Raw genomic sequence first — 16,961 nt, 5'->3', positions numbered from 1 at the left:
GTGATGTTTTAGTGTGAGTTATTTCCTCCCTTCAGTGTAGTGCTTTGGCACTCCAGGTAAAGAACAATGTGCTTGACATAATTGGGTCCTATTTGGTTATGAAAAGAGCATGCGTGCTGATAAAAGCTGGCAGGGTGATCAAAGCACCGTGCGTCCTGATCAAAATCATACACCTGACACAGTTGTAGTTTACCCAGACAGACGCAATGTTGGGAAACAGGTTCAGACAGTACCAAGAAGCCTCCCTGTTTAAAATCGGCTCTGTTTCACATTGTGTGCTGTTTTTTTGGTGTGCTACCGTGTGTCTATCAAATCAAATGTACCTGTATGTGCAAAATATGAAACAACAATTAAAACTAGAGTGATTCTATGCTGCTTTCCTACAACTACTTTTGTTGTCTTTTCCTTGCCATGCTGCATGTCAGGTTCATGTTTTTGAAAGAAAAATAGGAAACTCTGATTTTTGTCTCCCTGTCAAAGTTTCCCTAAAATTCTATTCACGCTACAACAAGACGGATCAGAAGTAGGATCCATAACATCTCTGACAAATTGTGTCTTATGGGAGAGAAGCCTCATTTTTCTTCCTCTTCTATCTTTCATCACTCTCCATTCATCTTTATGCGTCTCTCCATTTTCCCTTCTCCTTCCTAATCATATTAATTCTCTCCGTCCCTCCCTACTTAACATTCATTTGCACTATTTTTCTCACGCTTACCCCATCTTCATTTCCTTTACCAGCATCACTCTTCCCTTCTCTCCTGCCACCGTCTTTCAGTCCCCTATCGTCTTCCCCCACCCTTACCCATTCTCTTGCTACCTTTCTCTCCCTTTCGCACTCTGTCTCTCCCTCCCTCCCTTGTCTTTTTCTCCCTCTCAGATGTCAGATCACAGTCTACTCTTCCGCTTGCCCTGTCATCACATTTTTCACACAACCCCATCCCTTAATTGGGCCTGTATCATCATATCATATCATGTAGAATATCTGATCACAGCAAGAGATGAAAGATGGCCCACCTCTCCCCCCACAGACAGACAGACACACACACACATATACCGTTAGACTCACACAAACACGTACACCCACACAAACACGCATGTCAGTGGTCGTATGGGACAGGAATCCAAGCTGATGGCTGCGTCTGTGTACATTTTTACACACCGTGTTTGCACCGAGTTGTCGATGTGATTGTTACAGTGTGACAGGTGAGATGGTGTGTATTCCAAGAGTGTCCACTGATGTTTGTATCAACTGCTAGTGGCTTTTGTGATGAGACAAAGGATGCCCTGGAGCCAGCGGTGTCACATCTACAGGTAACTAGCAAAATAAAGGAAACATCAACAAAAAAGTGTCTCAGGAGTGCTAAAATAGCTCCGACATGTCTTGGCATCAACTTGAAGGATGCAACATGAAATCTTGTGCAATATTTCCAGTCATTCCTGCTGCTGGCAGAAAATGCTTCACCAATATACTGAGACAATTAGCTGTATAATGAAATAATGGGGCCATGGGGTTTTGGTTTATATTGTTTAAATGTTCTGCAATAGCTACTTAAATCCAGACACATGAAAGTGGCATATGTTGTCACACAGCACAATCTTAATTGATTTTTCCTTCAGTCTCCATTTCAGAACAAATGTCAATTCTGGCTAATAAGTTTATTAGCATTGGATGGTCATAATCATGTAGCTTCAGACAGTCATGAAATATCTATGAATGGGTAAATGTTTGCTCTGCATACTTGAATACTGAAATAATTAGAGCACATGCAGAAACAGTTCATACACATACGTTCCTGTACCACAGTTTGAAGGCATGTTTGCTTCACCATAAGGTGAGGGTAATCACGCAGTTTACCAAGCTTTTATGTAATGTAGTAGAGCCAACCTTTTCGACTGAACACAGGCTGTATGTGTGTGACTTGTGAGCAGTTTAACTAGAGACTGAGTGGGTCATTTGAATCGTTTTTGGAGGTCCAAAGAGATAAACCATCCACTATTTCCTGACAAAGATGCAAAAATTAGAGCCATAAAAAAAACTCATCATGTAGTATAGGGTAGATTGTAATTTTTATATGGTTTATCCCTGTGTTTGCGTTCACAGAATCTTGTTTTACTAGTTGTACATAAAGCCTGCACCCAGATGTTTATGGAGAAACAAGTGTTCATTTGTGTATACAGTCACTGTGTGGGTCTGAAGTCTTGAACAAGGTCAAATGCCTAAAGTAAATCCTGATAGTTGTGTGTGCAAATGTAGTTTAATTTAGTATTTTTTCACATCAAAAAGAGAATGCACATATTTTTGTATGTGTTATTTCTATCCAAATGCAGTCTACACCAAATCAAAGCTGCACGAACTAACCTTTTTTCCTCACCAACGCTTAAATGTTTCTTTTATACCGCAGGAATAGTGACCTACAGCATTGAATGTGCAATGTGCACCGCAAGGACTCTAGTTTGAATAAGGACACAATATAGGTCACGGGCCTGATTTCTGTGGCTTCTGTCAGTGAAACATATAGCCACACATTACAAGCTATTAGTAGAGCTTTCACAATTTAGGCTCACATTATGATGAATTAATATAATTACTATAAATTCATTGCTTTGTGTTTTCTAAGCAGCTAGAAATTGTTAAGATTAGGGTTTGTTTAATTCTTTGAGCGCAGAGCCCAAAATAAGTTGCGAGCCTGTTTCTGTTTTCTCCTGACATGACAAGAATACTAATATGTTTTAATGAGCCTGGGTTGCAGCATGGGAATACATGTCTCATTTAGATCCCGGGCTGGAAAACATGCAGAACCATTCACAGGGTGTTACATATACTGTACATACACACAATGTGATTTTGTATCTTGATGAGTACTTTCATCAATAACTTGGCTTTATCCATTAAGTAAAATGTTCACCACAGATTATATTGTATCACACTGGCTGGTGGATGAATGTGTAGTGAAATCCAATAGAGACAGATTCAAACAAGTGAAGACATGGATCCTAGTTTAAACAGGTCTTCCTGGAATCATAATGCAGCTGTCTACATCTTTCAGTACAATTGAATTGAGCCGAGAGCATTTGGGAACCACAAAGATCTCAGATGGCACTTACTTAGGATTGATCTCCTGAAGGCAGTAAAAAATAAATGCATGAATTCTACTATTGATGCAGAGCTTTGAAAAAAAAATCTCTCTTTTTTTTTTTACATTAAGGTGTTTTTTGGCCTGGGAACATGACCTTGGAAGCTGCTGGCGATGAAAAGTAAAGAATAAAACTTCTAAACTCCATTATGTGATGGAACTTTTTTGCTACTTTCTTTGTCTCCCTCCTCTTTTTTTCCACTAGACGGCACAGTATTTCACTTTTATCTACAGATAGCAGGACTTTGTGTTATCTTATTTTGTTTGGGAGAAGATTCACAAGTACTATCCGCCCCATGATCCCAACAGACGACAAGATACAGAACTCCAAGTCTGGAAACTTCACAGTGAGAAAAATGAGGTCTTACTGAGACTACCTTTGGTGTGTGTTTAACTCTCTGGTTATTCCCTAAGAAGATCTGGAAACCAAAGAGGCTGTCGGTTGCAGAGTGTTACAGTGCTATAAAATGCAATACGGGGATGTGTGTAGATTTTAAAAAGCAGCTTGTTAGAGATCACAACTGAAATCTGGTGCATGAAACTGGAGTTTGATTGGATTAGTCAAGGTTGTTGGGGGTTAAAGCAAAAGTTTTCAAATGAAAATCACGACAGAAATTAACTGAGTTTTCCGTCCTTATCAGACGCATCAACCGAAATAAGTTTGTAACAGTTGCCAGAATAAAATGTTGGCATTGTACGTTTTTGCAAACCACAGATATGTTACATTTGTACATGTCCTAGATTATATCAATGTTTAGTTCAAATTACATGTGTATGAGCTAAGTTTGTCATTAAGGGGACAAGGAGATGGTGGATGGTGCCAAGCAGGCTGCTGCAGACCACTGTTTGAGACCAGTGACATTTCCAGCTGTGTTTGTCTCAACTAAGCTGGCTATTTTTTAATGACACATTTGGACATTTCCAGCTGTGTTTTATGCCTGAGGCTAACCACACGTTAACCACAGCACTATGACAACATAAAATTGAAACTTAAAAATTTTAAGAAAAGCAAAGTTTCTGCATATCCTCTACATATGAAACATACAACTTTAACATATCCATGGTGTGCAGTAATGCACAATGCCAACATTTATTCTGATGACTGGGTTGTTTTGTCTGATGTACCTCCACAGCCCTGTCTGATGAACTCAAGTACCCCATCACTGACACCACCTGTCATGTCCCAGAAGGGTTCATTTGAACTGATTTCAAACTAAATTACTACACAGCGAAATTAGCCCTTTTTTTAGATAGGAGTTGTGCAAATTTGCAGGAAAGCCCAATCAGTCTTTTTTCAGCATTGGCAGTATAAAAACAAAATCAGGGAGTGTGGCAAAATGCTGTTTACCTACTTTTGTTTATACAGAATGCGCCTTTTTCGGGGCAATGGGGGGCGTGAGCAAGTAACAAAACATGTAGCTCAGCGTGTGACGTAGACAGTGACGTGAGGGACGCCATGGCTAGTCAGTCCTTTGGTGATTCTCTCATAAGTTGGCCCATTCTTCACCGTCCCCGTCATCTGACGGTTAATGGCTGGCAAAACAGCCCAACATTCGTGGAAAATCTGGCAGTGTAAAAGGGGTTATTGACTTTAACCCCTTGAGACCCGAACTTTCGTTTGGTATTCATTTTAAATTTCTACCAGCTATTTGGGATCAGTAGGACCTGATAAGTATGAAAAACAAAACATTATCAATGATAACAAAGTCCCAATGTCCTCAAATAAGACGCCAATAAAGTCCCAACATCTTCAGATGAATCCTTCCTAATTAACAGCGTCTTAGCTTATTACTGTTGCTAAAATTGGTCAAATCTGTTGCCATATCAATCTACAATCATTATAAATCATAAATAAACCAGGTTCAATCATAAAATGTCATCAGGTTTTGGACCTTGTCCACTTTTGTGTCAGGATTGGCTGCAGAGTGGCTTGGAAGAAATGGCTGCCATCTTGTTTTTACATGGATTAGTGTAATGTGCCTTACTACCACTAAATTGCTCAAAAAAGTCAGTCTGTGTCAAGTAGAATGAAGTATAAGGTCAAGAAAACCCAAAATGTGATGTCCTTATGTGAGGACGCAGGGTCTCACGAGGATATAAGCATTTTAGTTTTGATTTTGTTACAATATTTTCTTCATACAGTTGAATTTAAGTTGGTACGGACACATTTGCATTCTCACCACTACCACTGTTTACTATTTAACCTCAAATGTATTTATTCAGTTCGTGTCTTTATCTATTACTTTTAACAATCTCTTCTATCAAGTGATCCATTACTTTTAGCTAACCGTTTAAATTTCTCTGCTTGCTCATTAACTAGGCTATAGCCCAGCTGTCCCACACCTTCAATCTCAAAACATTATGTTCAAATGTTAAGCTGACTCAGTGCCATAAAACTTCAATTAAAAGCAGAGTCCCAATTAAACACGAGTCCCTTTTACTAACCCGGTGCAGCTACACATTCTGACAAATAAACGGCAGTCTCAATTAGACACAGAGACAAAGCAATTATTTTTCACAGAGTTGCATTGGATATAAAAACTCTTCTATAACAGTTAGTTGTAACCAAGCAGTCTGATTATACAAGAGGCTTTCCATGAGTGCCAATATAGAGTATAACAGCATAGGGACTTTAACTATGCACGTATCACTCCACTTTACAGGAGTGAATGAAAAAAGAAAGTTTACGGTCCTGTATAGACGCCATATAGTGAAGCAAATAATAGCCAGGCTATTAATTTAAGTTTTACAGGGATTTTGTTTGATGCTGTAATTTCTATTTTTTCTAATTAGTGCAGCTACTCCGCAATCTTTCCATGTACCCCCTAGCAACTGCAGAAATACCCTCTAGGGTACATGTAGCCTACCCCTGTTTTAGAATCACGTAAAAGATCATGTAACAGGTCATACAGCCCTGTGGTGTCTCTGTTTTTAGAGAAACTTGGCGATCTGACGTCCTCCACTATCACACACTGCCGTGACATGCCTTGGCTGCCTTGTTGATGCTGGACAAGGACAGAAGACAGTGCCTGCACATGTGCGGATATACATTTGTTTGTGTGTGTGTGTGTGAGTGAGTGAGGGTGCACATGCGTGTGAATGTGTGTGTCTTTCTCTTTGTGCTCAGTCGAGAGTGATTGATTTTGAAGTGTAGAATCTTGACAGAGTGTTCGGCTATCCCAGGAGGCACGAAACCACAGGGCCCGAAACAGACGAGCAGCCATCACTTTCTTCTTCTTCTTCGCTCTCCCTCTCTCTCTGTCCCCATTCTCCCATCTCTGCCCTCTTTCTCATTCCCCACATCCATCCATCCCTCTTTCAATCTAACCCTTTTTCCTCCCTGCTATTTCTCCCCACCTCTCTGATGGGTTTATTGATATGTAACATTGATATTTATTGCTGGCTAAAATGAGCCGCCGTCTTGCAGGTGGTGGGTGGGGATTCCTGATGTGGGTCAATAACAGACAGACATGCCTGGTGATTTGCTTTGAGGGAATTCGCAGCTGCTGTAGCTTATACTGCTGAGATATAGCCGGTGTCAAACTCTCATCCATAGGAAGAAAAAAACAACAGAGATGTGAAATGGAAGGGTCTCAGGGAGCATTGCAGATTTTCAATATTGTTTAAATAGAACAGTCTCTTCGCATTCTCTACAATCTGTTCACTCACCTATCACTTACTGTCCACAGCTATGTGTATTTACAGTATATAGGTACTGTACATAGATGGGAGTGAGGAAATAAAGAGATTCTGTTATATGTGCAGTAGCAAATGAATCCATAAGTGCTCCTTCTGCCCTTATATCATATATTTGTGGCGGCCTGAAAACTACATCAAAGGTAAAAATATGGAATTCAATTTACACCAACACGTATAAAGCCATCATGGCTCCAGAATCTGAAATAATTTCTTTAAATTACACTGATGATTGACAATATATTTCCACAACAAAAAGAAAATAGCTGGAACCAGCACCCAGGAGAGCTCCGTCAGATCCTGGTGAACCTGCTCAGTATAGCTGTGCAAACTTCAGATTTGAATCCGTGAATTGTACTGTGTAGTATCTTCAACCTGCTGGTTGTCACAAGGACTAAGGGTAACAAAACAGAAGCAGTGTTCCTCTCTGCTCCGCCATTAGTGATGTCGTGTCACCCACTCCTGGGGCTCCAGCTTTGTTTTCCCATCATGCCCTTGCTGCCTGCTGGTTGGTTTAAACAAGCAGTGTTCTTCTTCAGCCTTTCAATTATACCATGCCCCGCAGCAGCACCCTGCACCCTCAACATACACCGAAACGGGAGCTAAGAGAGTAGGAGGGATTGATTTGAATTTGGTGTTTAATGGGTGTTTTGGTGTTTCTGTGTGTTGGTATTGTCACTGGTTGGTTTTAACGCCTTATGACTAGATATTTTCTGTACTACGTATTGTTTGGAAGTGACGCACTCATTCAGAGGAAGTGGAAAAATTCAGAGCCTTAAAGAACCTGAAGTTAGCCATGTCCATTTTGTGGTGAACCCCAGGCTGTGGAACAATCTTACTGAAGAGTTCAAAAGTCGCAATATATTTTTTGATATACTTTCATTACCCTAATATTTCAGAAGTTAAGTCTCTCCACGACTTAAAACTTCTTTCACTGCCATTCCGCTGCCTCGCCAGTCCATCTCTCCCTGTCTCCTTGTCTCAGAGTCCCACGACAGCTAGACACGGGTCAAGTTCTCCTATTGTCAGGGTGAGATAGAGGCTGAAACCCTGCAACCACAAAAGCAGGCCGTCTAGACAAGGCCCCACAGTCCTGACCCCAGTTAGACCTTGTCCCCCCCAGGGGCCTATAATACCTTTGTTTCCATGTTGATAAATTCTATTTCTTGTCGTACTAGCTGAACAAATACTATGACATCCAAACTTCGTAACTTGGACCACAGGCATGTGCGTAGCAGTAAGTGACTTCTAGAGCAGGAAAAAGGGGAGGGTGTATTTTACAGATATGATACCACACAGTAGTTTGAGAATATTGGTGTTTATTAAAATTAATTAATGAACAAAATAAACCACATGGTAAATGCTGTGTTTTTAGTGTGCAAACAATTTGGAGAAATTTGCAACAATATGTGGTGATATTAAAAAAATTAAACAATATGTAGTTAAAATTAATGCTTCAGTTTGTTTTACTTTGGTTAACTGATTAGTGCTGGTGTGGGTGACGTGAGCATGTCTGGTGTTACGCTGACTTAGGGCCCTTGGTTCCCATAGACGCATGTCTGGTTTTGGGTCGGGGGGTGTGCAGTCTGGTGATTTAGGCATGAATTATCATCTAGTCACACAGCATAAATTAACATAGAGCCTTAGACAGAGTACACAAGAGCAGGCCACTTCTATTTAATGGCCCACAAGGGCACACAGTCTGCCGGCCCGAGACTCTTCATAGTGTCTCTTTTAGCACATGGCCGTGGCGAGGTGTTATGCTAATTAGTTAGTGTTTGCACATACATGTGTGCACTCTGCGGTAGTCATATTGTCCACATGCCAACACTGATTATCTGACCAGGGACAAAGAGTTTTAAAAGACAGGAGTGTGAATGAAAAATATCAGCAAGAGAAGTGGTGAGAAAATTTGGGGGAAAATGGGAGGTAGCCTATTTTGGTAACAACAGTGCGTAAATAAATCAGCAACATGTCATCATTCAGAATCTGAGGGCATACCCTATTGTTGTATCACCCGCAGTTAGCACCCTTCTCATGTTGGCTGGGACTCCCAGAACAGTCTCTAGTTTCAGTACAACCCTGTCGCCTACAAATTACATTTGTATCTCACTAAACTGCTTCCTTAATTACACTGTTATGGCAACGTAATCACCGTCTGGATCATATTCAGACACAACGTTTCTTTAAGATAATGAAACACTACATTTGTGTACTGCGTATGATTTGGAAGGACGTGGTTAGACAAAGTGCAGCACCTTGACTCATGTCCTGTCCAAAATAACTTTGGTTAAGGTTTGAGAAAGACTGTGATTTTGGTTATATCTGAATAAAAAAGGTGATAAAAAAAAATAATACTGTAGTCACTGTATTGCAAGATTACCTATTTTGGTGGAAAACATCTGAAATACATTGTCAGTGAACATTTGATAACACACATGCTGATGATTTAAATATGTTTAAAGTAACGTTTTGCTGATATGTTCAATATGAACATTTTTGTGACTTGTCAGATATGCTAATTAGCAACATTTCCTCAATATATCAACAGAAAATATAACCATAATTACTGCACACATTATATTTTTGGGTTATTTCTATTACTTAAGTTACTGTGTTATTCATTAATGAGTACATTATTTATATTTAAGTAGTAATAGATTGACTGTGTTTAAGTGGAGTCATTGTATTCCTATGGTTATGAGCTAACTGGTTCATACCTGCCCCTGTTTTGTGGGGACAGGTATGAGTGATACACAAGTTGCTGTATCCCTAAGTTGAAATGTATTAGTACTGTCTTGCTGTGTTGTTAAAAATTAAACTCAGAGGAAGAAACAAATTTCCACTTATTACCCGCAGAACCAGGGAACACCATAAAGAAAAGAGGGTTACAAAACATAATTTGCTCTGCAATATGTTCCCCTCAAAACATATATGCTGTTTCAAATTAGCACGTACATAATTTCTAGGAGGCAGGGCTGTTTCTGAAGCTGCATATGTAGTAAAATAAATGAGGAATGAATGAAAACAAAGATGTCTAATATGACCCTTTGTAACCACAAAGCTGCAATAAATGGGCAAAACTGACTTAATATGGTGTATTTTTGCGGGTGATTATTTTTTCTTCAAAACATTTTAGGTCATAAATCTGTGAGGGTGAATTCCAATCAATAAGTACCCCAAAAGCGTCGCCTGGTATTCCAAGACTTCCTGTTCTCTGTCCTCCATTTTCTGCCACCATGTGCTCAAATGTACACAGAGATAACAGCAATGCAGGGTCTTTCTCGCTTTCTTCCATTGTTCCTACAGACTCCTTGTCCTCCCCACTCCATCTTCTGCCTCCCCACAGAGAGCCATGAAGTGTCTGAGTCATTCTCGATTACAGTATGTATTTATAGACAGTAGAGTCAGGACCCAGGCCCCGTGTGCGTGCATGTGTGAAAGTGTACTGTGTGTGTGTGTGGGTGGACGGGTGTTTCTAACTCACACTGCCTAAAACTAAGGCCCGGAGTCCGATGACTCACCTCAGCTACTGGACGCTTCCACCAGGAGAGCTGACGTCACCTGTCCTGAGACTGAGAGTTACTGCTGGCTGTGACCTCACTCAGGTTAGAGAGGAAAAGTGCCACAGATTGTCTGTCATGTCAAGTTTTCTAAGCGTAGGTTAAAGCAAATATTTGGCCTTGCACTTTGTGAAAACTAAGGGAGTGAGGCTGCAGTTGTTTCAGTAACCAGGAGCAGTACAGTAAAATTGTGCATTACAGTTGTTATCTCCCTCTCTGTTATCCCTGTCACCCACACTGTCACTCAGTTATTTTCTGTATGTGTGTCTAGATTTATACATTTACGCATGACTTGTCTTTCATGCTCAAGTTTGGAAGAAAGACAGAGGAGCAGCTCACACCAGTGCACATGCACAAACACATATGCACACACACGCACAAACAGAGGGCTGAGGCCTTCGTGTTGTTGATGTTTGAACATTTCAATTGAGAAGGCTATAAGACCTGCAGCTGCCTGTCTCGCCTGGTTGAATAGGGGGGCCTTTTTTTTTTTGGGCGGGAAGGCGAGAAAGCGATGAATGCTTTCCCGATGAGAGATGAGGCATATTGAAAACTATATTAAATTACCCTGATTAACAATTTAGCCACGATCAGGCTAGCCATGGGGGTGCTCTATGGGGAGGCCCAGAGACTATTCATCCCCACAGAGCCAGGGTCGAAAGGTGCCCCAAGTTCACAGGCTCAGGCCCTTTGTTATGCTAACGCCCTATCCCAAATCAGCTGCCTGCTCCATGGCCAGACACAAGCACTTCCCTGAGAACTTTCAGGGAATCGTCATTCCACTTCATCTTAACCCCCTCTCCCATCACACACGCAGACAATCCCTACTGCCAAATTCCATGCACAATTCAACATTTTTTAGCAAGTGGGAAATGGGTGGGAAATGTGGGGTGTTCTGCCTGTGCCCTCAAGATGGACATTAAGGATGTCTTTGTGTCTGTCATATTTTTCCTATTTCATGCACAAATACTCCAGGAGAACTGTTGCATTGCTTATGTTGTTGTAAATTTGTTGTTTAAATTACAAAGAATGGGGAAAATGTTACTACAATATCCCTGCAAGTGCCTTAATTGTGAGGAAAAAAATCTAGGTGTTCCCATTTTACAAAAAAAAAAAAGACTAAAAATACATGTTTCAGTCTTCCTGTCTCAAGGGAGAGATGATCAATACACATTAACAGGCGAGTTGATAAGACATGTAGTAGAGGTCAAGAGTCAAATGCAGGTCAAACACCCTTGACCTAAGGTCAAAGTCTTTAGCGTGAACATGCTGTCGGTGCACAAACACATATGTGTCAAATCTTGACTCAATAATGACAAGAGTGTATTTATTTGGATTTAAGAGTTTCCACACAGATGTGCATTGTGACATTTTATTGAATTTTTTTTTACACATTTTATTATATGAGAATAATCAATCATATCAAAAATATTTTTTACAAGCTTTCTTGATCCAAAATCCTTAGTTATTTAAATTATTTTAATGTCTTAAAACAGTCAAATTTTTGATGAAAATTAGTTCCACTTTAAAGGATAAAGCCTCCATGATGCACTCACACACATACACACCCTCACTCACACACATTTTGCACTGACATTAACAGCATCAACAGCAGCAGCAGCAATGCACCACATGAAATTGTATAAAAATGTCTCAAAAACATGCAATATAATTATATACCACTGTTTGGAAGGCACTGATTGTGTACAGCCATGGTCCTGAGTTGTAGGCGTGTGTAACTGCCCTCGTCTCTCACTCACTACCGCTGAGCAAAAACCTCAACCAGGAGAAAAAAAAAAAAAAAAATCCTCATCAATGCAAATTAGAGCCCAGAACCTGGGGAGCCTTGCTTGAGTCACCGGTTTTTCCAAAAAGCCAAAATCACAGGCTTTCACCTCCAAATCTTGTTGTCATACACGACTACAGATGCTCCATATTAGCACAGGATAGTCAGTCATATCCATGGATTAGTCTGCAGTCACTTAAAAAACCGTCTCCACACTCAGGCTGCCACAAGAGAAAATAAGGACGCTTCTAATTCTGCCAGCATAATTGCCTGATTATAATGAGCTTCTCTCTCTCTCCCCCTCTCCCTCTAGCTCTGCCTTTATTTCTCAGTGTGTCTGTTGCTGTATGTGCACACACACACACACTCACACACACATTCACACACTGTAGCCTAATTCTGATATAAATCAGTCTTCAATTGAATAGGGGGGGGGAAAAAGCAGCATTAATATTTTCTGGTGCTGCAATGACGCTCTGCAGTGTTTTCCTGTGACTTCCGCAGACAATGGAGTTTTAGAGCAGGAGATGAAATACACTGTGAAACAAGAAAATGCAAAATAAGCTACGCCAACACCAAACCTGACCCTTTCTTAATTACAATTAATTGATTTGGTGGATTTCAGACACGTGGTAACGCTACACGTGGTAAGCTAATGTGATGCCAGGCATGCCACTGTGCCTCATGTTGCATTGATAATTTGTCCAATATATATATGTGTGAGACATAGAGGAAGAAAAATATGTGGTGTATATGAGTAATCTGACCTTATGAGACAACCACAGAGCCCAGTTCTTTTTAAAAAAAGATGTAATTTGCAAATGTTGGTGCATCTTAAAGTCCTAAACTCAGCATCAAAGTTTCACACTTAACCAAAAGTAAAATCTATATTTTTTTATAATAAGGTCTGGTAGCGAAGGATACTTAGTATGAAATGTCAAAATCTTTGGAACAATTAAGGAGATGCCCCCCACAAAAAAATCATTTTTTATCATTATTATTATTTTATCAGTCTGGACAGATTGATAGCACGGTTTACAGAGAGAAAACCCCAGAACGTAATTATGATTTGCTATTGAGATTTTATTACTGAGTCAGCATCGCCTAGCATCAAATTAATTACATCGCCGTGGCCGTTTTATATTCAAATGAGAATACAATGGCGTCATTATGTAAAATTGTGGTGAAGCAAATTTTTTCAGCCTTTTTTCAAAGATATTTTATGTTTCTTTAAAAAAAAACATTACCAGCAGTGTTGTTTATTATTGTTATTATTTACTTGACCTCATCCAAAGGAGCTGCTCCACCTGTCCAACAACCATGCACTCAAATTTACATTTTTAACCCCAGTAATCACAATAATGTCAGCTTTTATGCATAAAAGTATGCTTATAAAAAGAGACCTCAGTTAGAAAATAGAAGGATCATGTTGCTCCTCTTCTCTGTCTATACACAAGCAAAAATATCAAAATGATTCACATAAAAAGAGAATGAAAATGTGCCTACAAAACATTTTTCAGTCCCATGTAAGCATGTTACGATGCAATATTCACAACATAAAGCAAATCAGTATACACCTCCAATGATAAAACACTCATCTATGTTGCAGGATGCCATACATGCAAAGTTTCGGAGTAGTTGTTATTCTGTCTGCAATGTTTTCACTTTAGCTATAGCATACATTGCCTTGTTCCACCAGGATTTGTTCTTTCATCCCTCTAAAGCTGTCTAAGCCCAGACGCAAGCTAAATGAGCATGCCCACTCATGAATGCTGTTGCTTAATTACAATCCCTGATGGAAAAACCGCCGAGGGAGAAGCCTGAATGCAGCCACACGTTGGGATAGAGACAGAAGCCTTTTTTTTCTTCTCTTAAAAAAAAAAAAAAGACAAAATGCATGTGTTCAAGTGTATATGAACGTCATTAATTGTAATATGTGTAGCTGTTTTTCCTGGCTTCCACACAAAATATGAAGCCATTCTCTGCGTGCTTCGTTTTAATTTATAGAAATTAGATTGATGCATTGAACGCAGACCTTGAAAGGCCCTGTTATTGTGGATGCAAACGCGGTGTGGTATCTGAAAATGGGATCTAATGTCAACAGTGGTTTGGATTGACATTTACATACAGTGTGTTGGAGGTATTTAACTATCAGTTAGCGTGGAAATAAGTGAAAAATAATTAAACTGCTGTTGGCTATAACCTACATTAACATCAAGTAAAATTTAGTTTGCTTTTGCCATTTCGTCAGGGCCAGTGGGCTACATTACACATCTGCACCAAAGAGGAATCAAACATCCAAAACCAGATATAATATGTAACAAGTATGACAAAAAAATCTGTTATTTGAGCTTCAGCATTCAGTAATATAGTGAACACAGAGCACAACACTGCATTTGAGATAATATAATTCAGAAAGGAAACTGTGCATCATATATTTAATCCTTCAAAACCTTCACTAAATTGTTGAGCTGGATTTTACACACTGAATGTCTATGGTATATTTCTGCGGTTAACCAAATGTATGCTCCGAATGCCACATTACTCTATTTAAGCAAAAAAAGCTCCCGGTTTCTGTAAAGGAACTCTACACTACACATAAATTATTCAGTAGTATTTGCATTTGCATTGTAATTTGCATTCTTGTAGATTACAGAGAATGGAGAAGGGGGCGCTGCACCAAAGAGAATTACATTCTGAAGCATTTTCAGTCTTACTGGTGACGAGTTGACATGGATTTTTGTTCCACTTTCCTCCTCTGCTTCGAGGTATACTGCTGAGATCAGTGACACACATTTCAAACTGTTGTTTGATTAATAAAAGAAGGAAACGATGTATAATGCTCACCAGCACTCACACACAAAAAGCGCTGCCATTAAAAATGAATCGTGACATTGAACAATGAGTCTATTTGATTGACTAGGCTGAGATTTTTACTGTAATATTCTCATCATCTTTATTTATATTGTAAGGCTTGTGAGTTGAAACTCAAAGGAGCCAGTAGGCACGGAGGAGATGTCATATGGATTAAACACTAGGAAAGGGGTGTGAAACTCTCACAGTACACTGAAGATCCTGGCTATTATGTTTCATCTAAAAATAACAAGCCTGACTAAAAAGAACAGACAACACTGAATAAGGAAAGAAGAAGAGAAAAAACACAAGCTCCAGAGAGAATAGAGTTCAAACAGCAGCAGTAATAGTGCTCAGTGTGATATGAAATACAACGAGGAGAATGTACAGTATGAGACTCCCTTCAATTATAAATGAAAAGGAAATCAGTGGGAAATGTATGGAATAACCCAGATACTGAAATAAAACATTGTCAGTGTCTCTCTCTCGAGCCACTTTTGTGAAACGACATCCTGTTTTCCAAATCGTAAAGATTTCATCCCCCCCCCCCCTCGTGTGATTTACTGCATCGCTTTAACTTAATTGCATTCATTGCTGACATCATCATTAGTAAACAGCAGCCTTTAGAGAGATACCTCCTAGGCCTCGGGGCTGAATTTTAATTTTTTAAACAGGGGAAATGTGCAAGAGAGTAAATTGAGACACCGTGGAAGCACACTCCTGCAGTGTGTGTGCGTGTCTACATGCCATGAGGGGCTGGTATGATGCATCAAGGGGGTGGGGTAGGTATCCCTGCAATAAGAGAGGAGGGTTTAGCCAACGTATGCGCATGTGCAAATACATCCTAGGCCTTTTATACCCACATGTTGATGTAAATGCCATTCCTTGTCCACAGTTGGAAAGCAAATGCATAAATGTGTACTCTGAGTTTGTGTTCAGTATTTGAACCATGCTGTAAACAGAATGAACACTGTGTTATTCTTACACTATTTTAATGACTATTATTAAGTTTTGATACCTACTGTGCCTCATTTTCTTCTACATATAGCATGTGAAGAACTCACATCCAATGCTAACAGCAAAAGTCTCTTTTTCCTGAATTCATCAGGGGAGTTACTGTAAGTAATGCCACTGAGAGTAAATTGTTGGTGATCTTTACAGATAAATCCTCACTCAGGGATATTTTATTGTGATCTCCACTCATTTGCCACCTAAGTGCATTAAGAAATGGACAAAATCTCATTGAGGTGGTGGAAAAAATACTCAAAGTGTTTACCTGACAGAAACGTTCTCAATATGATATAAACTAAAATAATAAAAAAAGTTAACATATGAAAGTATGACCAATGGCCTCCAATGTAATTAAATATCAATAGCGCTTTTCAGAAAGAATATTTTATTGATTTATTATAACATTTTATTCATTCATTTGTGCTTTAACGCGGCAACTGATGCAGATATCACTAAATCAAATTGTTTCAAACTACCTAATTGTTTTTAAAACTCTGACAGAACCTCATATTGTATCCTTTATTGTTATAACCCATGTTCTCCTGAGTCTAACTTTCAGAGAGACTACAAGTATAGGAGTGCATATTCATCCATTTTCTGTAACCGTTTATCCTGTTGGCGATCGCGACGGAGCCTATCCCAGCTGACATTGGGCGAGAGGCGGTGTCCACCCTGGACAGGCTGCCAGACTATCACAGGGCTGACACATAGAGACAGACAACCATTCACACTCACATTCACACCTACGGACAATTTAGAGTCACCAATTAACCTGCATGTCTTTGGACTATGGGAGGAAGCCCGAACACCTGGAGAAAACATGTTGACACAAGGAGAACATGCAAACTCCACACAGCAACCCCACCCTGGGTTTGAACCAGGACCCCTCTTGAGTTGACAATGCTAACCACTGCTACA

This window comes from Epinephelus lanceolatus, chromosome 9 (genome assembly GCF_041903045.1).
Source record: "Epinephelus lanceolatus isolate andai-2023 chromosome 9, ASM4190304v1, whole genome shotgun sequence".
Classification (NCBI taxonomy): Eukaryota; Metazoa; Chordata; class Actinopteri; order Perciformes; family Serranidae; genus Epinephelus; species Epinephelus lanceolatus.
This window is presented reverse-complemented; position numbering follows the sequence as displayed.